General features: G+C 38.7%; 1 protein-coding gene and 1 long non-coding RNA gene across 12 annotated transcripts in view; both read left to right on the top strand.

Moving 5' to 3' along the window:
• The window catches only part of ENAH (ENAH actin regulator), a 155,821-nt gene that overhangs the window by 59,507 nt on the left and 73,573 nt on the right, over positions 1-22,741 (top strand). The window contains exon 1 of one of the 11 annotated variants that reach the window (XM_032289406.1): positions 12,295-12,314. The exons of the other annotated variants lie outside the window; for them this stretch is intronic. The gene's annotated coding sequence lies outside the window, so the exon portion shown is untranslated. Of the gene's footprint in view, positions 1-12,294; positions 12,315-22,741 lie in introns of those variants that run through there. 11 annotated transcript variants of the gene reach the window in all.
• Positions 425-22,591, top strand: LOC116559021. Its single transcript, XR_004272273.1, has 4 exons — positions 425-440; positions 17,135-17,141; positions 19,862-19,863; positions 22,189-22,591. It is a non-coding gene; the product is annotated as an uncharacterized LOC116559021 (long non-coding RNA).

The following is a 22,741-nucleotide window of genomic DNA, read 5'->3' as shown; positions in this document are numbered from 1 at the left end:
ACCTTAAAATTCAGGTTTCCACTTGTCACAAACACTTTGGTACTTCTGGGTTCTCATAGTAGGGTACTCGTAGTCCCTCACAGGCGCAGGCTGCTGTGTGCAAGCATATGGAGCACACTGTAGATGACAAAAGTGGCCTATCTACCTGGAAGGTCGTTCTACTGAAAGATTTTTGGAGAGAAGATTATATTAAGATAGGCAGTGTAATGGGGTGAATTATTTTAGTTTTCTTTTTAATTTAAAAAAAATTTTTTTAGTTGGAGTGTTGCTCTGTTGCCCAGGTGGCATGATCTCAGCTCACTGCAACCTCCGCCTCCCGGGTTCAAGTGATTCTCCTGCCTCAGCCTCCTGAATAGCTGGAATTACAGGTGCCCGCCACCATGGCTGGCTAATTTTTGTATTTTTAGTAGAGATGGGATTTCACCATGTTGATCAGGCTGGTTTAGAACTCCTGACCTCGTGATTCGCCCACCTCAGCCTCTCAGAGTGCTGGAATTACAGGTGTGAGCCACCGCTCTCAGCCTGAATTATAAAATACTCATCAATTTTAATGTAAACTGTGAAACTCCTAAGAAATTGTTTGCTTTTTGGGGCAGCTAGACTTCTTTAGTCTGTGTGTGTGGAAGGTTTCCTATGTGCCATCTCTTATGGCATTTTTGTTATATGATAGTTATAGCTAGTCTAATCCTTGGAACTAAAGTATTTTGAACTTTGTTTGGTATAGCAAATTTATGACAAGGTTTTTTGTTATATTGTATTTTTAATATATGGTAGTTATAGCTAGTCTAGTATTTTTGTGGCATTTTTGTTATATGGTAGTTATAGTTAGTGTAGTCCTTGAAACGAAAGTATTTTGAATTTCATTTGATATAGCAAATTTATGCCAGGGGTGATCTGGTATGTCATGTTTAGGGGCTGAATTCCTGATCTGTGTCGAGGAACTAGATGTGGAAAGAGCAAGAGAAATAAATACGTTTCCCCAGCTGTAGTGGACAGGCTGTTTTTCAGGACAGAATTTTATAACTTATAAAGTAGTTGTAGGCAGGAGTTGGCAGCTGGTAAATGTTGTAAGTATTTGCCAAACTATAAATATCTGGTCTGCAACCACAAATGTCCAAGAAAGAGTCTTGGAAAATTAAGGGTTTCCTTAGGATGATAGTAAAACCAGGCTTTCCTCAAGTGGTTATATTTAAGCATAAGAAGCAGCAGTTCATAATTGATTTAGTTTGACTAATCTCATATACCTGAATATTATATTTATTTATGTTTTATTTCAAGGCACTTTTTAACAGGTATTAGTTGAAATGGTGATTATGGACTCTGTGTTTAAACCTTAGTGCTGTGTGTGTGTGTGTTGAGCGGTAAGAGGAGATTAGTCACCACAGCATCTACCAAATTTTATTTTCATCTATATGTTGTTTCTCAACCCATTTGATTTGAAATTCATAGAGTTCTGGCTTGAATGAATATGGAGAAATAAAACAGGCCTCTCTTTTCCCCAATCAAGAAGTGTGTGCATAATTAGTTCTTTTATTAGATAAAGCTGCATGAGGAGTGCACACATGGTTAATTTTCCCCTTAACATTTTATTATGAAAAATTTCAAGAATACGGAATGGTTGAATTTTTCCATTAACATATGTATACTCACAATCTAGAGCCTTCTATTAATATGAACATTTTACTATTATTTGCTTTATCACACATGTGTCTCTCCATCCTTCTCTATATACATTTGGCTCTCTATGGGTTTCATATTCATGGATCAAAAATATTAAGTAACAATGCCACAATAATACACGTAAAAATACAATGCAGTATAACAGTTGTTTACATTGTATTAGGTATTATAAGTAGTCTAGAGATTTAAAGTATACCAGAGGATATGTATAGGTTATATGAAAATACTATGCCATTTTTTATAAGGGACTTGAGTATTTGCAGATTTTAGTATCTGTGAGAGTCTGCAGCCAATTCCTCCCAGAATACCGAGGGCTGACTGTAATCTTTTTATTTATTTAGATGCATTTCTAAGTAAAAAGTAAGTTGTAGTCATCAGCACACTATTGCCTAAGTATGTCAGTATTTATATCATTACCTAGGGTTCAGTAATGCTTATTTTTTTCCTTTTGTGATAAATAAATAAATGTGTGTGTGTGTGTGTGTGTGTGTGTGTGTGTATGAATGCACAGATTATTGGGCAAGTTTTGACAGATGCAAACATGTATAAATCAAACTCCTTTCAAGATTACAGAATGTTCTGGGGGTGATGGCAGAATTCATTGAAGCCCCTTCCCATGTCACTCCTTGCTTTGCTTCCCCTGCTGTCCATACTGTTTTATTTCCACTATAGATGAGCATTTTTTTCCCTGTTCTAGAATTTCATGTAGGAATAATAAAACATAGACTTTTGTGTAAGGCTTTCTTCATAGCATAATGTTTTTGCAATTTATGATGTCATGTATATCAGTTGTTTGCTTTTCCTTTTTTCTGATGAATCTTTGTGTGAATACGCCACAATTTATCCATCCCCTTGCTGACGGATACCTGGGCTGTTTCCAGTTTTTGGCAATACCTAACATTGAAATTGACTCTTCAGAGGGTAGGTGTTTGTTTAATTCTGTAAGAAAGTGCCAACTTTTCTTTCAAAGCTTGTTGAAACATTTTATACTCTCACCATTGGTGTGTGGGAGTTAAGGTTAAACCACATTTTAGCCATTCTGATGGTTATGTAGTGACATCTTATTGTGAGTTTTAACTGGCTTTTCACTGATGATTAATCATTTAGCACAAATTTACTGAGCATTTATATATCATGTTTTGTGACATCTGTTCAACTTATTTGCGTATTTTATTGATTGTTGGTCTTTTAATTATTTAGTTGTAAGAGTTTCAGAAATCTTGGATTCATGTCAGATTTATGTTTTGCAGGTTTTTTCCTCCCCTGTGCCTTGCCTATATATGCATTCTCTTCCTTTTTCCCTCCTCCCTCTCTTTCTTCCTATAACAGCTTTATTGAGAGAAAATTTACATATTCTGTGTATTTTTATGGGAGAAAATTTTAATTTGCCTGTTTTTTCCTATGATTATTGAGAAAAACTTTTGCATACCCCCAATTATGATATTCTCCTAGGTTTCCTTCTCCAAGTTTGTAAGTTTGGCTTTTATGTTTTAATCGACATATCTTAAATAATTTTTTTGTATGGTATGAGGTATGCATTGAGTTTTTTTTCTGCATGCATATCCCATTGTTCCAGCACCACTTATTGAAAGACTATCATTTATGCACTGTGATGTCTTTTTAAAAATTAGTTGTCTTTGTGTTGATTTCTAGAGTCTGTCCTGTTTCATTGGTCTATTTGTCTATTTTTGAGGCCACTACCATACCCTCTTAATTGCTGTACCTTTGTAATCTTGAAATCAGATACTGTTAGCCTTCTATCATTATTCTTTTTTTTAAAGTTGTTTTGAATATTCTGTGATCTTTGTATTTCTATATGAATTTTAGAATTAGTTTGTCAATGTCTACAAAAATGGCTTGATGAAATTTTCATTGTGATTGCATTCAACCTATAGATTAATTTAGGAGAGACTTGATTCTTAACAACATTGAACCTTCCAATCCATGAACATTGTATATGATTTTATTTAAGTTTTAAAAACTTCTCTTACCAGGATTTTTTAGTTTTTAGCATAGAGATTTTATGCATAATATTATTAAGATTTTCTTTTTTGGGTGCTACTGCAAATGGAAGGGTTTTTTTTTTTGTTTTTGTTTTTTGAGATGGTGTCCAGCTCTGTCACCCAGGCTGGAGTGCAGTGGTGCGATCTTGGCTCACTGCAATGTCTGCCTCCCTGGTTCAAACTATTCTCCTGCCTCAGCCTCCCTAGTAGCTGGGACTACAGGCACGTGCTACCATGCCCTGCTAATTTTTTGTATTTTTAGTAGAGACAGGGTTTCACCATGTTAGCCAGGATAGTCTTGATCTCTTGATCTTGTGATCTACCCACCTTGGCCTCCCAAAGTGTTGGGATTACAGGCATGAGCCACTGTGCCTGGCTGCAAATGGAATTTTTAAAACTTTATTTTTTCAATTTGTTGTTGCTACTATATAAAATAATGCAACTGATTTTTAAAATTAAACTTGAATCCTGTGACCTTGCTAAATTCACTTACTAGTTTGCTGCTTTGTAGATTCCTTAGGATTTTCTATAACCAATAATTCGTCATCTGCAAGTAGAGGCTATTTTTCCTTTCTATCTTTCTGTCCTTTCTTTTTTTTTTTTTTTCTTTTCTTTCTTTGCCTTAGTGCAAAGGCTAGGACCACCAATACAGTGTTGAACAGAAGTGGTTAAAAAGAACATCCTTGCCTTCTACCAGACCTTAGGGAGAAAGGAGTTCAGTATTTCAAAATTAAGTATGATGTTCTAGATATTTTTGTATGTGATCTTAATCACGTTAGGGAAAAATCACTTCTCTTTTTACTTTTTTGAGAGTTTTTGTCAAGACATATGTTGCATTTTATCCTTGCTTTTTCTGCCTTTTTTTTTTTTTTTTTTTTTTTTTTTTGGAGACAGAGTCTCACTCTGCTGCCCAGGCTAGAGTGCAGTGACATGATCTTGGCTCACTGCAACCTCCTTCTTCCGGGTTGAAGCAGTTCTCCTGCCTCAGCCTCCTGAATAGCTGGGTCTACAGGTGTGTGCCAATACACCTAGCTAATTTTTGTATTTTTAGTAGAAGCGGGATTTCATCATGTTGGCCAGGCTGGTCTGAAACTCCTGATCTCAAATGGTCCACCTGCCTTGGCTTCCCAAAGTGCTGGGATAACAGGGGTGAGCCACTGCGCCTGGCCTTCTTCTGTATCTTTGGCCTTACATTGTTTTTCTCCTTTATTCTGTCATGGTGAATTACCTTGATTTTCAGATGTCAAACCAATCTTGCATTACTGGAACAAACCCTACTTTGTCATGATGTATTATTATTTTAATAATTTTAATAATAATACTTGATTCCCAGGCTCGTCTGTGATGCCCAGGCTGGTCTTGAACCCCCAAGCTCAAGTGATCTGCCTTGGCCTCTCAAAGTGCTGAGGCTAATACTATTTTGTTAAGAAATTTTGCATGTATATTATTGAAGGATAATATAATTTTCTTTATTTGTAATATCTTTATGTGGCTTTGGTGTTGGGATCATCCTAGTCTCATAAATCAAGCTGGAAATGTTTTCTTTATTTTTTTTGACAGTTTATATAATATCAGGACTGTTTTTTCCTGAGCTATTTGACACAATTCACTAGTGAAACCATGTGCCTGGAATTTTATTTGTGAGGAGGTCTATATATCAATTTCTTCTTTTTCCCTTTTCCTTCCCCCTCCTCTTCCCCTTCTTCTTCCCTCCCCTTCTCCTCTCCACTTTTTTTTTTTTTTTTTGAGAGGGTCTCACTCTCTCCCAGGCTGGAGTGCTGTGGTATGATCTCAGGTCACTGCAGCCTCCACCTTCTGGGTTCAAGTGATTCTTGTGCCTCAGTCTTGAGCTCCTGGGCTCAAGCGATCCTCCCGCCTCATCGTCCCAAGTAGCTGGGACGACAGGTGCATACAATGATGCCTGGCCAATTTTTACATTTTTTTTTTTTTTATAGAGGTAGAGTGTGACCTTGTTGCCCAGGCTGGTCACACAAACTCCTGGGCTAAAACAATTCTTCCACCTTGGCCTCCCAAAGTTCTGAGATTACAGGCGTGAGCCACCATGCCCATTCTTTTCTAACTTAAGAACAAAGCTCAAGTCTGCTTTTAGGCCTTTCTTTTCTTACATATGCATTTACAACTATAAATTTCCCATTAAGCACTGCTTTAGCTGCATCTCATGATTTTTAGTTAATTAATTAATTTTTTTTTTACAAAGGGTCTCTCACTTTGTTGTCCAGGCTGGAGTGCAGTGGTGTGATCTCAGCTCACTGCAACCTCTGCTGCCCAGGGTCAAGCTATTCTCCCACCTTAGCCTGCTGAGTAGCCGGGATTACAGGCACATGCCATGACCACCTGGCTAATTTTTGTATTTTTAGTAGAGATGTGATTTCACCATGTTGGCCAGGCTGGTCTTGAACTCCTGACCTCATATGATCCACCCACCGGAGCATCTCAAAGTGCTGGGATTACATGTGTGAGCCACTGCTCCCGGCCCTTTTCCCCTTTAATTCTGTCAGTTTTTGCTTTATGTATTTAGAGACTGTGGTTAGGTGCTTGCACATTCAGGATTGTTATTTGTTTCTATGAGTTGACCATTTTATAATTTTGAAAAGTTCCTCTGCTTAAAAGTCTACTTCATTTGATATAATGTATCAGTTCTGATATTAATATATGCATACTGTTTTCATGGCATATAATTATTTATTTACTTTGTTCTTTTTTTTTAATATTAGTTGAAGATCTTGTTGTTTACTGGTGTTTATTTACTTTGAACCTACCTGTTTTCTGTATATTTATTTATTTTTATTTTTTTAAAATAGTAAAATGAAAAAGTTATTAAGCTAAGAAGGTAGAAGTCATTGTGCGTCTAAATGATTTTTTTTTTCTAAAAAAAAAAAAAAAAAAACAAAAAAAAAAAAAAAAGAGAGGAAGAAAGAGAAAGAGGAAGAGGGAGAAAGAACGGGGGTGTTGCTTTATTGTCCGGGCTAGAATGCAGTCTAAAAATGGGTATGCCTATAATTGTGCTTAATAATAGAGACATGAAAAAAAAATGAGGGAAGAAAATAACAAACAAGCAGCCAACCAATATTTCATTGAAACCTGTAAGTAGATGTGATGTGGTACTGATAAGAGTGTATATTTTGTGTATTTAAAGTGGAGAGTTTTATAAATGTTAATTAAGTTTACTTGTTCCGGATCTGAGTTCAAATCCTGGATATCATTGTTAATTTTCTGTCTCATTGATCTATCTAGTATTGATGTTGAAGTCTCCCACTATTATTGTGTGGGAGTCTAAGTCTCTTTATAAGTCTTATATATCTGGGTATTCCTGTATTGGGTGCATATATATTTAGGATCTTTAGCTCTTCTTGTTGCATTGATCCTTTTGTCATTATGTAATATCCTTCTTTGCTTCTTTTGATCTTTGTTGCTTTAAAGCAACTCCTGCTTTTTATTTATTTATTTATTTTTGCTCTCCATTTGGTTGGTAAATCTTTCTCCATCCCTTTGTTTTGAGTCTTTGTGTATCCTTGCATGTGAGATGGGTCTGGATGCAGCATACTGATGGGTTTTGGCTTTTTTTTGCCTGTCTGTGTCTTTGGATTGGGGGATTTAGTCAATTTAAATTTAGAATTAATAATAATATATGTGAGTTTAATACTGCCATTTAATGTTAGCTGTCTGTTTTGCCTATTAGTTGATGTAAATTCTTGATTATGTTGATGCTCTTTACTTTTTGGTATTTTTTAGAAAGGCTGATACTGGTTGTTCCTTTCTACGTGTAGTGGTTCTTTCAGAAGCTCTTGTAAAGCAGGCCTGGTGGTGATGAAATCTCTGAGTGCTTGCTTGTTCACAAAAGATTTTATTTTTCCTTCGCTTATGAAGCTTAGTTTGGCTGGATGTAAAATTCTGGGTTGAAAGTTCTTTTCTTTAAGGATGTTGACTATTGGCCCCCACTCTCTTCTAGCATGTAGGGTTTCTGCTGAGAGATCTGCTGTGAGTCTGATAGGCTTCCCTTTATGGGTAACCTGACCTTTCTCTCTGGCTGCCCCAGTATTTTCTCCTTTATTTCAACCCTGGTGAATCTGGCGATTATGTGCCTTGAGGTTGGTCTTCTTGAGGAATATCTTTGTGGTGTTCTCTGCATTACCTGGAATTGAATATTGTCCTGCCTTGCTAGGTTGGGAAAGTTTTCCTGAATAATATCCTGAAGTGTATTTTCCAGCTTGGATTGATTCTCTTCATCACATTCAGGTACACCTATCAAACGTAGATTAGGTCTTTTCACATAGTCCCATATTTCTTGGAGACTTTGCTCGTTCCTTTTTATTCTTTTTTCTCTAATCTTGTCTTCTCGTTTTATTTCATTAAGTTGGTCTTCAACTTCTGATATCTTTTCTTCTGCTTGATCGATTCGGCTGTTAAAACTTGTGCATAGTTCGTGAAGTTCTCGTGTTGTGTTTTTCAGCTCCATTAATTCACTTATATTCCTCTCTAAATTGTGTATTCTTGTTAACATTTTGTCAAACCTTTTTTCAAAGTTCTTAGTTTCTTTGCATTGGGTTAGAACAAGTTCTTTTAATTCACAGAAGTTTCTTATCCACCTTTTGAAGCCTGCTTCTGTTAATGGAACACACTTGTTCTCCATCAGGCCTTGTTCTGTTGCTGATGAGGAACTGTGATCCCCTGTAGAGGGAGAGGCATTCTGATTTTGGGTATTCTCAGCCTTTTTAGGCTGGTTTCTTCCCTTTGTTATGGATTTATCCATCTGTGGTCTTTATAATTACCGTCTTTATAATTGGGTTTCTGAGTGGACATCCAACTTGTTGATTCCCAGTGCTAAAATCTGAGCAACCCACTGTGCCGGCCAAAACAGCGGTGTTGTGATTTATGGTGCATTTCTGACTCTGCACCAAGAACCGCCGCACCAAGACAGTGGCAGAACTGCCTTGCTGGCCACAAGAGTCGCGCTGGCGACCCGTGGGGCTCCTCCGATGGGAATCTCCTGGTGCGTGAGCAACAAAAATTCATCTGAAAGTGTGGCGTCCTCTCGTTCTCTGCGCTTTCACTGGGAGCTACAATCCCGAGCTGCTAGTGATCAGCCATCTTGGATCTCTCTCCTCTTCTGTATATTTAAAGTGCAGATGTAATTGTGGGTGGCATGTAATTGAGTCTTTATTATTTAATGTCTGCCTTTTAATGAGAATGTTTAGTCATTAACATTTGATGTAATTATTGAGAGGTTGAACTTCGGTCTACCGTTTTAATATTTGTATTCTGTTTCTTTTTTGTGTGTCTATTCTCACTCCTTTTTAGTCCTTTCCTGCCTTTTGTGGGGTATACTGAATACCTTTAGAATTCTGTTGTTATTTTTCTGCTGACTTTTTTGCTATACCTCTTTGCATTTTCTCTCCCCCCTCAGCTGTTGCTTTCACTTTTTACCATTTACTTAGAATTAATGTTGTAGCAGTTTGCATAAAATGTAGAAACGTTGCAACTCTCTAGGTTTGTTCCCTCCAGTTTATTTTGCTGTACTTCTCTGATAAATCCTATCTGCACAGTTTGAAACTTCTTAAGATAACGTTACAAGTTTTACCCTAAATAAACACATCTAATTTATATTTACCCTGTATTTTACTTTTTTTGTTTTTGAAACAAGAGTCTTGCTCTGCCGCCTATGCTGGAGTGCAGTGGCTCAGCCTGGTCTCACTGCAATCTCTGCCTCCCGGGTTCAACCAACGCTTGTGTTTCAGCCTCCCAAATAGCTGGGATTACAGTTGTGCACCACCACGTCTGGCTAATTTTTGTATTTTTAGTAGAAGTGGGGTTTCACCATCTTGGCCAGACTGGCTTTGAAGCACTGGCCCCAACTAATCTACCTGCCTTGGCCTCCCAAATTGCTGGGATTACAGGTGTGAGCCACTGTGCCCGGCCTATATTTACCATTTTTTATGTTCTTCATTTCTTACAGACTACTCGAGTGTCTGTCTAGTACCATTTTCTTTCACCTTGAATAATTCTCTTTTCTTTTTCCGAGACAGAGTCTTGCTCTGTCGCCCAGGCTGGAGTGTGATGGTACGGTCTTGACTCACTGCAACCTCCGCCTCCTGGGTTCAAGTGATTCTCCCTCCTCAGCCGCCCGAGTAGCTGGGATTACAGGCACCCGCCATCATACTTGGCTTATTTTTGTAGAGACTGGGTTTCAGCATGTTGGCCAGGCTAGTCTTGAACTCCTGACCTTAGGTGATCCGCCTGCCTCAGCCTCCCAAAGTGCTGAGATTACAGACATGAGCCACTGCACCTGACCTCTTTTTTTCTTAAAATATCTTTATTTGCCTTCATAAATAAAGAATATTTTCCCTGGATGTGGAGTTTTGGATTGGCAGCTTTATATTTGAGCTCTTTAAAGACGTCATTTTACTGTCTCTGCTCTCTTTTGTTTCTGCAGTACAGTATGAAGATGTCTGTGGTCATCCAATTTATTGTTCTTCTGTATGTAAAGTTTCATTTTTCCCTAACCATTTCAAGTATCTTTATCTTAGACTGGGATTTATCTACTTGTGGTTGTTTTTAGATTGACTGTGTTTTGCTTTTCTTTGCAGAGCGAGGAGTTGTCCTACTCTTACATGTATCAATATGTTAGATCTAATGATACGGTCCCACGGATCTGTATAACTTGGTTGGACTCAAACAGCAAATTTTGTCTTTTAGACAGTGGGTCATATTTTGGTTCAGCTCTTTTAGTTACTTGGAAACGACCCTAACATGAGTAGATCAGGGATCATCCAGAGATTTAAGCAGAGTTTATATACAGAATTTGGGGTTCCCTCCTGCCACTTGATTATTTTCCTTCCAGGAATATCCTCATTTTGCAGCAGCTATGGATTGCCCTGAACTCTATCTTTTTATCTTTAAGCTAGAAAGGCTGTGAGGGTTTCTGTTGGAGTTTTAGCTCTCCCATGTAGCACAGACCAGGACCAGTTGTCAGGCTAAAAGCTGTAAACATCAGAGAACTCTCCCCACATTATTCCTTTCTTATAAGAGTTGGCTCCTTCTTGTCATTCTCCAGTGCCTTCGCGTATTAGTCCATTCTTTCACTGCTATAAATAAATACCTGAACCTGGGTAACTTATAAAGGAGTTTAATTGGCTTACGGTTCCACAGGCTTTATAGGGAGCATGACGCTGGCTTCTGGGGAGATCTCAGAAAACTTACAATCATGGTGGAAGGCAAAGGGGGAGCTGGCATTTACTGTGGCTGGAGCAAGAGGGAGGAGGGGAAGGTGCTATACACTTGTAAACAATCAGATCTCATGAGAATTTACTATCATGGGAATAGCACCAAGGGGAAGTTGCTAAACCATTCATGAAGAACCACCCTTGTTATCCAGTCACCTCACACCAGGCCCCACCTCCAACATTGGGGATTACAATGACATGACATTTGGGCAGGGACACAGATCCAAACCATATCACTTCATATAGTTGTTCTATAAATTTTATCCAGAGATGAGGATTGCTTGAGCTCAGGGGTTTGAAACCAGCCTGAGCAAGATAGGGAGATCCCATCTCTACCAAAAATTAAAAAAAAAAAAAACATTAACTGGGTACAGTGGTGTGTGCCTGTGGTCCCAGCTACTTGAGATGCTGTGGTGGGAAGATCACTTGGGCCTGGGAGGTAGAGACTGAAGTGGGCTGTGATCGTACCACTGTACTCCAACCTGGGTGACAGAGTGAAAACCTGTCTTGAAAAAAATATTTTCAATTTTAATCCAGAGTTTTCAGTTTTATCTATGGGAGGGTCATTTGGAAAGGTGGCCATTACTTGGCCAGAAGCAGAACCCTCCCTGCTTAGATTTTGAGAAAAACAGATTGAGATTTTATAGTATTCTGCTTCAGTTTTTCTTTCTTGAGCTCATATTGTACTTGTCTTTTGCTGACACCATTGATTCATTAAAATTAATAGTCTTGCAGAGTGATAATATAAAAAGTCAATGTGGTTCACCCTCAACCCAACCCCATCTCTCATCACCCATTTTTATTTCCATGTGTGTCCTAACTTGGCTCTGTCTGGTGCCTTTATAGCTAAAATTAGCCACACTTCGTATTTTTAACTCTACAGTGCTTGGAAAGTATTTTGAGAGGCTTTGCCATATAACTTCATGAAAATAATGTGAGGAAAAGAACTACAGGAAACTGGTGAAATAATCTTTTCAGTTGCTAAGAAAAGTTTCTTATTAATGGGAGAATTTACTAAGGGAACTATGTGTTGCCAAGTGAAGAGTTTCCTCACTTTTTTTTTTGTCTGTGAACATTTCTAGGTGTCTATACTTTTTGTGAACTCTCATGCTATGAAGGTTTAGGTTCGCTGGTGCAGTGGGAATTGATCTTTGAAAATTACAAGTCCACTTAAAAAAAGATGGATGGCCAGATGAAGAATCTGCGCCCTGTGTGCCTATATGTGTGCTAAAGCCATGGAGCTTATGAAATCTGAGGTAATCTTGGCTTATTTTTTTTTTTGAGTTGGAGTCTTGCTCTGTTGCCCAGACTGGAGTGCAGTGATGCGATCTTGGCTTATTGCTACTTTCACCTCCCAGGCTTAAGTGATTCTCCTGCTTCAGCTTCCCAGGTAGCTGGGATTACAGGCACGTGATTCCACGCCTGCCTAATTTTTGTATTTTTAGTAGAGACAGGGTTTCACCATGTTGGCCAGGCTGGTCTCAAACTCCTGACCTCGAATGGTCTACACACCTTGGCCCCCCAAAGTGCTGGGATTACTTGACCTCCCAAAGTGCTGGGATTGAGCCATTGCACTTGGCTTAATCTTGGCTTGTAAGAAGTTTAAGATCTTGAGGTCAGGCAAGAGGGAGTGAAGGGATGATACATTATTTATAGCCACGCAATCAATTATACCAAAAGTTTTAGTGGCTTAAAATGGCACGTCTTTTTTATCACAGTTGCTGAGGGTCAGGATTCTGAGTTTGGCTTAGCTAGATCCTCTGATTCAGGGTCTTTGACAAATGCTGTCAAGATGTTGGCCAAGGCTGCAGTCTCAACTGAAGTCATGGGGGGCAGGGTTGAGGATCTGCTTCTAAGCTCATTCACATTAATTGGTTGGATTTAGTTGCCTGCCAGCTGTTGGACTGAGGGCCTCCATTTCTTCCTGATAATTGTCTTTGTCATGTGGACCTCCCCATAAGGTGGCAAGCTATATGGAAGCCAGAGTCATTTTGTAAATTAACCTTGGAAGTGACATTTTGTGTGTGTGTGTATTTATTTATTATTATTATTATTTTTGCCATATTCTGTTCAGTAGAGGCAAGGCTCTGGTAATGAGTACTAGGAGGTGTGGAGATCATTAATAGAGCTGTGTTTTTTTGTTGGTGAGTTGAGGGTATGGGGAAGAAGAAAAAGAAGGTATAAATTTTTATTTCTTACAGTGTATACTTAAGAGTAGGAGCCAGAATCACACAGCAGGGTGAGAAATTTCAAAAGCAAAGTTTACCACTAGGAAGCTATATGATGTCTTAAAAGAGAAGAACAGCAAAGCATCTGAATTAATGGAATGTAACAAAACTTTAAACATTGAAAGGGTATTTTTCTGTACTTTTAGGTTGAAGTTTTATCTTAATTTTCTAGTCAGTATTTTTGTACACTGACTTGGTTGAAAATATTCATGGCTGAAATTATATTATTTCTTTTTACCTATTCTTTTTGAAAGATGGGAAGACTTATTCTTCTAATTGGCTAATAGATTTCAAAGTTCATATGCTTCTTGTAATGTGCTAAACTCATACATTGTGTAGTAACAAAATTGGAGTAGTTTAAAATAATGGAACAGTAGCTGCTGTTCTATTCTTCATCCTTGTGTGTGCATGTCTGTGTGTGTCTGTATCTATAGTTTGATGTCTAAAATGTTTCCCACAGATTTTGTCTTTCATGTAATTCTTTGAAGAAAGTTGAGATTCTTTTTGAAGAAAACAATTCCTGCAGTATTAATTTTATGAATAAGTTTCTTCCTACTGCCTTAAAATCTGATATTGTAGACATGTTTTTGTTATAAGTTAACATTATATTTTCAGTAATGAAATCTTTTAAAATAAACCTTGGTTATTTCTAAAAAGAATATAAATTTCAGCAAATAAATTATTTCCTCTTAGCTTTAAATTAAATATAAAGTATAATGTGGAAATAATAGAAAATATGTGAAGAGGTAATTTTGTGGAACTCTAATATCATTGATAGTCAGGATCTAACTTTCTTTTTTGAGTAGAGTGGTTGCAAGTCCAGACCTGGAAGCAGACTGGCTGCTTTGAGTCCCATTTCTGCCTCTCCCTATAGTATGTTCTTAGTCAAATTAATTCACTTCTTGTGTCTCAATTTCCTATCTGTAAAATGGGGACATTAATGGTACCTCCCAAATAAGTTTATTGAAGAGATAAGTGAATTAATAAAGGCAAAGCACATAGAACTGTATATGACACTTAGTAAGTACTATATACATATACTAAATTTTTACTATTAGTAGTAGTATTGGTATCACAATACTGGCTTAGTAATTACTTATGTCATTTAATTGTCTCTTGGGTTTAGGTCTTTCATAATGTAAATCAAGAGATTTGGATTTTTTATGACTAACTGGGGACTTGTTAGTGTCTGTTGGATAGTAATCCACTGATACATTTTTTCTCATTGATTTTGTTAGGATTTTTTGTGCCTACTGTTAAACAATACTCTGAAATATAGGGTCTCAAATATTTATAGACAGTTGTAGAGTGCATTCTTCTGAAACAGTTGGTTTTAATTTTTTCAAGTAACATTTGCTTTATCTTTGTTAATTAGCCTTTCATATTACAAGAAAGAGAGCATTGCTTGAATTTTTTTCTGTGCTGCTTAGCAGCAGGCCAAGTCTTCATCAGTATGTGGCCAGCTGGAGTTGCACACACAAAGCAGGTTCCTATCCTAGATACTCTCAATCTTACTAGTTTGTTAATCTTTCTTTTCTTCTTTTTTTAAGAGATAGTGTCTCACTCTATTGCCCAGGCTGGAATGCAGTGGCTCAATAATAGCTCACTATAACTTTGAACTCCTGGGCTGAAGTGATCCTTCTACTTCAGTCTCCCAAGTAGCTGGAACTATGGGTGCACACTGTTATGCCTGGCTAATTTATTTTATTTTTTATTTCTTGTGGAGACAAAGTCTCACTTTGTTTTGTCCAGGCTGTTCTCTGACTCCTGGGCTCAAGTGATCCTCCTGCCCTTGCTGAAGTGCTAGGATTATAGGCCTGAGCCACTGTACCCAGCCTGTTAATGTTTCTTTGTATTTTCTTCTGTCTCCACAAGCTTTTATAAGTTTTACAAGTTTCTCTGTCTCCCTTGTGGTTCTAAGACTACGAAATTGTGCGTTCTCATCGTCTTTAGCATTCTTCTGTCTCCAGGTGTGTTACAGAGAGGGACAGGTTCTTTTTATCGCCTGAGTCACATTTATTGAATTTGGCAGATTCTATACTTGTTTAAGTAAGAGGCATTCATGATTAAAGTCAAATAGTACCACAAGAATTATTGAAAAAAAATTACTTCCACTGTTCCTAAGCACACACATGTAGTAGGTACCTTCTCTAAAGTACTTTTCTACATATCATTGTATTTAACTTAACGCTTTTCCCTATTTTAAGAGATTTTTTTTATCCTCTAGAATGACCCAACAGATTTGCTGAAATGTTTTCTTTTCTTTTAAAACATGCCATCTTGCTTTTGATGATCATTTAGACTGACGATTTTCTTTGGTGAATCAGATCAGTTATCCTAGACTGCGTTTGTACTTTGCACATGAATGCAGATGTTGTAGGATAAAGAGTTTAATAGTGCCATATTGATATTTTTACCTTTTATTTATTATTGCTATTTCTTGGTAAGATGAATGCAACAGAACTATGTGGTCTTTAGAGGAAGTTTTGCTTTTCTGCATATTTGGTGCTGCTGCATTCCAGATGGTTTTCTTGCCTTGCAGAAAATAACTTTGTAGGCTGACGTTATTTGCATCTGCTGTTTGTCAGTGGCATTCACAGTGTTTTTGTTGTATTCCTCAATCTCTCAGCCATTGTGGCAGAACCTAATTGTAACTAGCAAGCGGAATTTTTTCCCTGATTCTTAGCAATATTTCTTTCTTTTTTTTATGGAATGGCAAAGGAGGTAAGTTTCTAATTTGGTCTACTGGTGATAGTGGTTGGTTAATTGAAATGAAGTTTGGTATCCTTAAACATGACATATAACTTTAAATACTTATTATTTATTTATTTTTGGAAGCTTTAACTGATTTTCTTTTTTTCTTTTTTGAAATAGGGTCTTAACTCTGTCACCCAGGTTGGAGTGCGGTGGCACGATGTTGGCTCAAGGTACCAGGGATCCTCCCATCTCAGCCTCCTGAGTAGCTGGGACCACAGGTGCCCGCCACCCTGCCCAGCTAAGTTTTGCATTTTTTGTAGAGATAGGGTGTTGCTATGTTGCCCAGGCTGGTCTTGAATTCCTGGGCTCAAGCAATCCACCTGCCTCAGCCTCCCAAAGTACTGGGATTACAGTCGTGAGCCACTGCGTCTGGCCCAGAAATTTATTTTCTCATATTTCTGAAGGCTGGAAGTCTGAGCTCAATGTGCTGGCAGGGCTGGTTTCCTCTAAGGCCTCTCTTGTTGGCTTGCAGATGGCCGCCCGCTTGCTCTTCATATGGCCGTTCCTCTGTGCATTTGCTCCTGTGGTGCCTCTCACTCTTTAAATACTCTAGTCTGTGTTATATGTGTTAATTCTCCAGTCTTTTGCTGTAAAGCTTTTTCTTTAGTGTTAGTCTGGTGATGAAAGCTCTATATTCTTTTTCTTCCTAAAGCATGCCCCAGCATAAGTCGAGAGAGCACTTAGACATGTGCAAAGCATTCTGAATACAGAACTCTGCTAGACTTGTATGATCCTTTTAGTGCCTACCTTGATAAAAATTTCTCAAAACATTTAACTTAATTTTTATAGGATTTCTGTATACTCACATCATATCAATTTATATAACACTTAGGTTGCAGACTTACAAGTACATTTATAGTGAATACATTTGGTCACAAACAAAGCTGATTCTCTTTGTTTGTTTTGAGACAGAGTCGTGCTGTGTTACCCAGGCTAGAGTACAGTGACATGATCATGGCTCACTGTGGCCTTGAACTCCTGGCTCAAGTGATCTTCCCACCTGAGCCTCCCAAGTAGCTAAGACTACAGGCACATGCCACCGTGCCCAGCTGATTTTTTAATTTTTCATTTCTGTAGAGATGGGGGTCTTGCTGTGTTGCCCAGGCTGTATAGCTGATTCTCAAGCACCATCTAACCTCTGGGAGCAGAACAGTGCAGAGCAATTAGAGTAGTTGAGAAACTCTGAGCATTCAGAGTGCTAGTGGTATGGTTTATGGATGGGAAGGGTAGGAGTGGAGAGATTGTCCATTTGGGTGTTGGAGGTCCGAAAAGGAAGCTTTCACCGTCGTATTTCAGAGCTCTTACACCAAGTTTACAGATTTTTACTTTTCACCCTTAGTATCACGCACCACTTTTCAGGCCACGTCTCTCACAGATCTTTAATTAGGACAGATATATTGCCAATCCTTCATGAGTTTAGCACCTGATATTGGTAGAGGTGATATGTACAATATATTGTGAGAGCACAGAAAATAAGTTCTTGTTTTGAGGGGAGTATAAAAACTTTCAAGAAGAGATGACTTTCTAAATTCTGAAGTATAGGCCAGAGCTAGAAGGTATCTGGGAAGAGGAAAATGGGGCAGATAATGTGGTCAGGAAGAGGGGAAGGCATGTACAAAATTGTGACTACAAGAACATGTACAGCATAACTGTTCTTGCTATAGCTTTGGACTGTTTTGAACACCAATGTGCTCCCAGCACTAGGATGGTAGAATAATGTCTGGGTTACATTACATGCTTAGTAAGTATTTTAAAGTAAGAATGAATGTTGAGGAAGACAGAGGCCAAACCATAGTGGACCCTGTACGTGATGCTGTGAAGCCAGCGTTTATCCTGAAATGAGTCTTTGAGGTATCTTAACCAGAAGAGTGACATGATCAAATTTTATTTATAAAAATATCCCTCCCAAATCATTGGGAAGGGAGAATATGATTGCAGTGAGAGATACCGTTAAGGAGACTATTGAAATAGTTCAGTTGAGGAACTAGGGAAGGCCCAAATTAAAGCTTTTGAGCATTGTGAACAAAGGGTACTGATGCATTGTAAGAGTCTTTTGGAAATAGAATTGACAGGCCTTGGTGACTGTGTGTTTGGAGCAGTGAGGGTAAGGGAGGATTCTGGAGTGACCCCTACATTTGTAGGATGATTTCAGAGGGGTGGTGTTGGTGCTTTGGACTAGGAAAAAGTTCTTGATTTTTAACACAATATATGGCATGTGGTATTTATTGTTCACTTTCCTATTTGAGAAAAATATGTTTATTATTCCTATCTGAATGTACAATCTTTATTTTTTTATTTTTTATTTTTATTTTTGGAGACAGAGTCTCACTCTGTCACCCAGCCTGGAGTGCAGTAGGCACAATGTTGGTTCACTGCAACCTCTGCCTCCTGGATTCAGGCGAATCTCACGTCTCAGCCTCCCAAGTAGCTGGGACTACAGGTGTCTGCCACCACGCCCAGCTAATTTTTTGTATTTTTAGTAGAGACAGGGTTTTGCCATGTTGACCGGGCTGATCTCGAACTCCTGATCTCAGGTCATCCGCCCACCTTGGTTTCCCAGTGTGCTGGGAATACAGGTGAGAACCAGCATGCCCGGCCCACAATCTTTTATAACTGAGATGATCTCGCTCACTTTTATTATATGCCAGGACCTGTGTTATAAATGTGAACAATATTTGTGGATTTGAGTTGAAACCTAACTCAGTTGTTTACTCCGAGCCTTTTTAATGTTTGAAATGCCATAAAAGTGTAGACTTAACCCAATAAATTGACATCAGAGAATAAGGTAGAAATTCTGTCTTTAAAATTTCAAACTTTATAGTGTCATTTCTTTATATTTTATCTTCTGAATAAATGACATCTTAGTTCATAGAATGACTCATTATCATAACAGACGTGATGCTAATTCTCTTTCTTTAGGATATATTCTCTTAAGTGGTTAATAGTATCGTAGAGGTTATTGTGCATAGGTTGATAACTCACCACAGAATAGGCTCTATGCTGCACATAGGGCATTCAAGAAGGAATGACATATTTTCCATTTTCAAAGATAGTGAAGACATGTTTCTAAATAAGTGAGGTGGACCATGACTTTCAGTGTTGATATATTCTAATACTTTACAGCATATCACATATTAACTGTGGGAATATTATTAAAATGCTAGGTGCATCCATAATTTTTTTCCTCCTTTTGATTGCCCCCTCCTTTGCATCTTCTCTATCTGCATATCCTTTCTGCTGTACTTCCATCATACATCCCCAGTGCTTTCCTGTCCCTCCTTTTTTTCTAGTCTGGTATTTGTGCTTCTGTTCTTGATTTCTCTGCCACCTCCTTGAATTTTTTCTCTACATAGTAGCTACAATTATGTTTAAAATGTAAGTCATGTTCTGCTTAAAGCCCTTCCTTGGCTTCCCAGGTTACACTTGGAGTAAAACTCAAGTCCCTTCCCGTTCCTTAAATATTGCTTCCTCAGAGAGTCTTGGCTGTTGAGAGATTAATCAATACTCTGAGAACTCAGAGAAAGGGGCAATTAGTTCTGGCTTTGAGAATCCCCAGAAAGAATTAATAAGAGGAATAGTGTTTGATCCAGGTCTTGATGAGTAGGATTTTGTTAGATTATAGTATGTGCTGAAAAAGCATTTAAAGAGTGCCTACTATGTGCTGTGCACTGTCATATTCATGCTTTCTTTGACAAGTAATGATGAATAAGTGGTATCTTTTTCAGGCTAGAGTGCAGTGAGATGATCTTGGCTCACTGCAACCTTTGCCTCCTGGGTTCAAGCAGTTCTGTCCCAGCTTCCCAAGTAGCTGGTTCTACAGGTGCACGCCAACATGTCCAGCTAATTTTTGTATTTTTACTAGAGTCGCGGTTTCACCATGTTGGCCAGGATGGTCTCAATCCCTTGACCTCATGATCCAACCCCTCGGCCTCCCAAAGTGCTGGGATTACAGGCGTGAGCCACTGCGCCCGGCCAATAAGCGGCATCTTTGAAAAGAGGTTGATATTTGTTAGCAGCTTGGTTTTACTGCAGTCTCAATAAATAGTATATACAAGACTAGCCCAGCAATCCTTAGTCTGCTTAAATACCAGGAACTGCTTCATTCACTGGTACCTATGAGAATAGAACTTGGCAAGTGTTGTCATCACATATACCTGCTGAGTCAACTTGACTATAGTCAGAAATGAATTACCTGACAAAACCACAAGATTGTAATTTGGTATTTTGGTTTTTAGACCTTCCCCCCCCCCTTTAAACCAGCCATCTCTAGCCTTTTAATGTCATATTTTATTTTAAAATACCAAAATTAACATGAGGAGATGATTGTAATTAACTATATATATACCAATTACATTGGGTCGTAAAAATGAAATTTTTGTTTATAACTAATTTAGTGCCTGATCTTCACAAAACTACAGCTTGGTAATTTACTAATTTAATCTTTTGCGTAGTTGCTTCACTGACTCAGAATCTTGAAGACTTTGACTGGGTATTCATTTTGAGGCTTGTCATGATGCAGATGGGATGGCAGTAAAATGATGCACTGCTCTATTATTTGTTCACCAGTGTCCATGCAGCAATACTGTCTCTTGTGGCTAAGTAAGGCCAGCCATATTTTAAAGTAGGCCCTTGGCTAAGCATTTCACTGGACCAGGGAGAAATGGGGGAAAAAGATCTACACATAATACAGGGAATTGTCTAGGAAGCCCAAGTTATTGCATTTAATGATTTATCTTTGTTTTGAAATATTCCTATTTTTAGATTTCAAAAATACCATTTTAAATAAGTTACGTTGGTCCCCACTGCCGCCCCATTGCATACCTGGCAAGTAGCCCAAAATATTGGCAGCCAATTCTGTATTGATTTATCTTGTCTGCTTTTGAAGTTCATGGCTCCATGAAGTCTGAAACTGCTTACCACCAATTTATTTTGTGCATCACACCTGTAATAGGATTTAGTATGTGAATGGCTTTTTTCCTTACTTCAGCAGTCTCTTCTTCACCAACTAGGTGTCCGACAATTCAATTCACTCTGACACTATGCAGAGTTAACATAGACCCCATAAGTTAAAGGCTCAGTCCCACAAAGCTGTCCCTACTTCAGATTCACTGCAAATGGAGTGCCCAGGCTATCCACATCTACCTAGCCAACTGCAAATTCTGAGGTTCCTGAAACCACCCAACACACATTTGATAATTTGCTAGAATGATTCCCAGAACTCAGCAAAGCGTTTCACTATTACCTGTTATAAAGGATATAGTTTAGGAATAGCCAAATGGAAGACAGGTATAGGGGTCTTTTCTACCCTTTCCAAGTGCAACTCTCCCAGCACCTTCATATGTTGATCAACCCCAAAAACCCTCATTCAGGGTTTTTATGGCAGTTTCATTACATAGGCATGACTGATGAAATCATTGGCCATTGTGATTGAACTCCATCTCTAGCCTGCCTCCCTTCCCCAGTTGTCGTTGGGGGAGTAGTGGGGTAGGAAGTGTGGGCCAGAGTTCCAGCCTTCCAATCATGCCTTGATGTTTCTGGCCACTTGGCCCCATCTGAAGCCATCTAGGAGCCACTCAGCCAAGAATCATCTCATTAGTATACCAAAGACACTTTGAGGAGCCCTGTGCTAGGAACCCAGGACCCTAGACCAAATACATTTGAACCTTGAACAGTAGAGTAAAAAAGGCAAGTATAGGGGTGGAGGAGGTTAGGGATTCTCATCCTCAAGTGCAACTTTTTTTTTTTTTTTTTTTAGATGGAGTCTCACTCTGTTGCGCAGGCTGAAGTACAGCTGTGTGGTTTCAGCTTACTGCAACCTCTGTCTCCCAGGTTCAAGCAATTCTCATGCTTCAGTCACCTGAGTAGCTGGGACCACAGGTGCATACCACCATGCCTGGCTAATTTTTGTATTTTTAGTAAAGATGGGGTTTCATCATGTTGGCCAGGCTAGTCTCAAACTCTTGACTTCAAGTGATATGCCCACTTCAGCCTCCCAAAGTGCTGGGATTACATGCGTGAGCCACCATGCCTGGCCCAAGTGCAACTTTTGACTCCCCAAAAACTTAACTACTAATAGCTTGCTGTTGAGTGGAAGCTTTATAGATATCCATAAATAGTCTATCAACACATACTTTGTTATATGTATTTTATACCATATTCTTAAAGTAATCTAGAGAAAAGAAAATATTAAGAAAATCATAAGAAGGAGAAAATATATTTACTATTCATTAAGTGGACATGGGTCATCATAAAGATCTTCATCCTTGTCTTCATGTTGAGCAGGAAGGGGATGGCTTGGCCTTGCTGTCTTAAAGAGGAGAAGGTGGGAGAGGTGAAGGAGGTGGAAGGAGAGGCAGGCACCACTGGGTGTAACACTGGAAAAACTACTGAGAAGAAAAATACGTGTGGATACAAGTGGATCTGCACAGTTCCCATGTTGTTCATTGGCCAGCTGTACTTTTTATTATATGACAGGATATCTCTAGTGAGAAGAGGTCCTCAGATGCTGTGGAAAGGAATGAGAGGATTCAGTTGCATTTGTCACTAAACCCCAGCAGGCAGTGCCATCCCTTCCTTGCTTGGCCTTGATGTGGCTTCTCTGAGTGCCTAATGTCTTTTTGTTGTTGTTAGATGGAGCCTTGCTCTGTCACCCAGGCTGGAGTGCAGGGGCACAATTGTGATACTCGTGCTTCAGCCTCTCGTAGCTGGGATTACGGGTGCGTGCCACCACACCCAGCTAATTTTTGTATTTTTAGTAGAGGCAGGGTTTCACTATGTTGGCCAGGCTGCTCTTGAATTCCTAATCTCAGGTGATCCACCTGCCTCAGCCTCC

This window comes from Sapajus apella, unplaced genomic scaffold, assembly GCF_009761245.1.
Source record: "Sapajus apella isolate SASKATOON/1434 unplaced genomic scaffold, GSC_monkey_1.0 scaffold22, whole genome shotgun sequence".
NCBI classification, from domain to species: domain Eukaryota; kingdom Metazoa; phylum Chordata; class Mammalia; order Primates; family Cebidae; genus Sapajus; species Sapajus apella.
The sequence above is the reverse complement of the archived record's forward strand: the minus strand, read 5'-3'. Positions and strand labels throughout refer to the sequence as shown.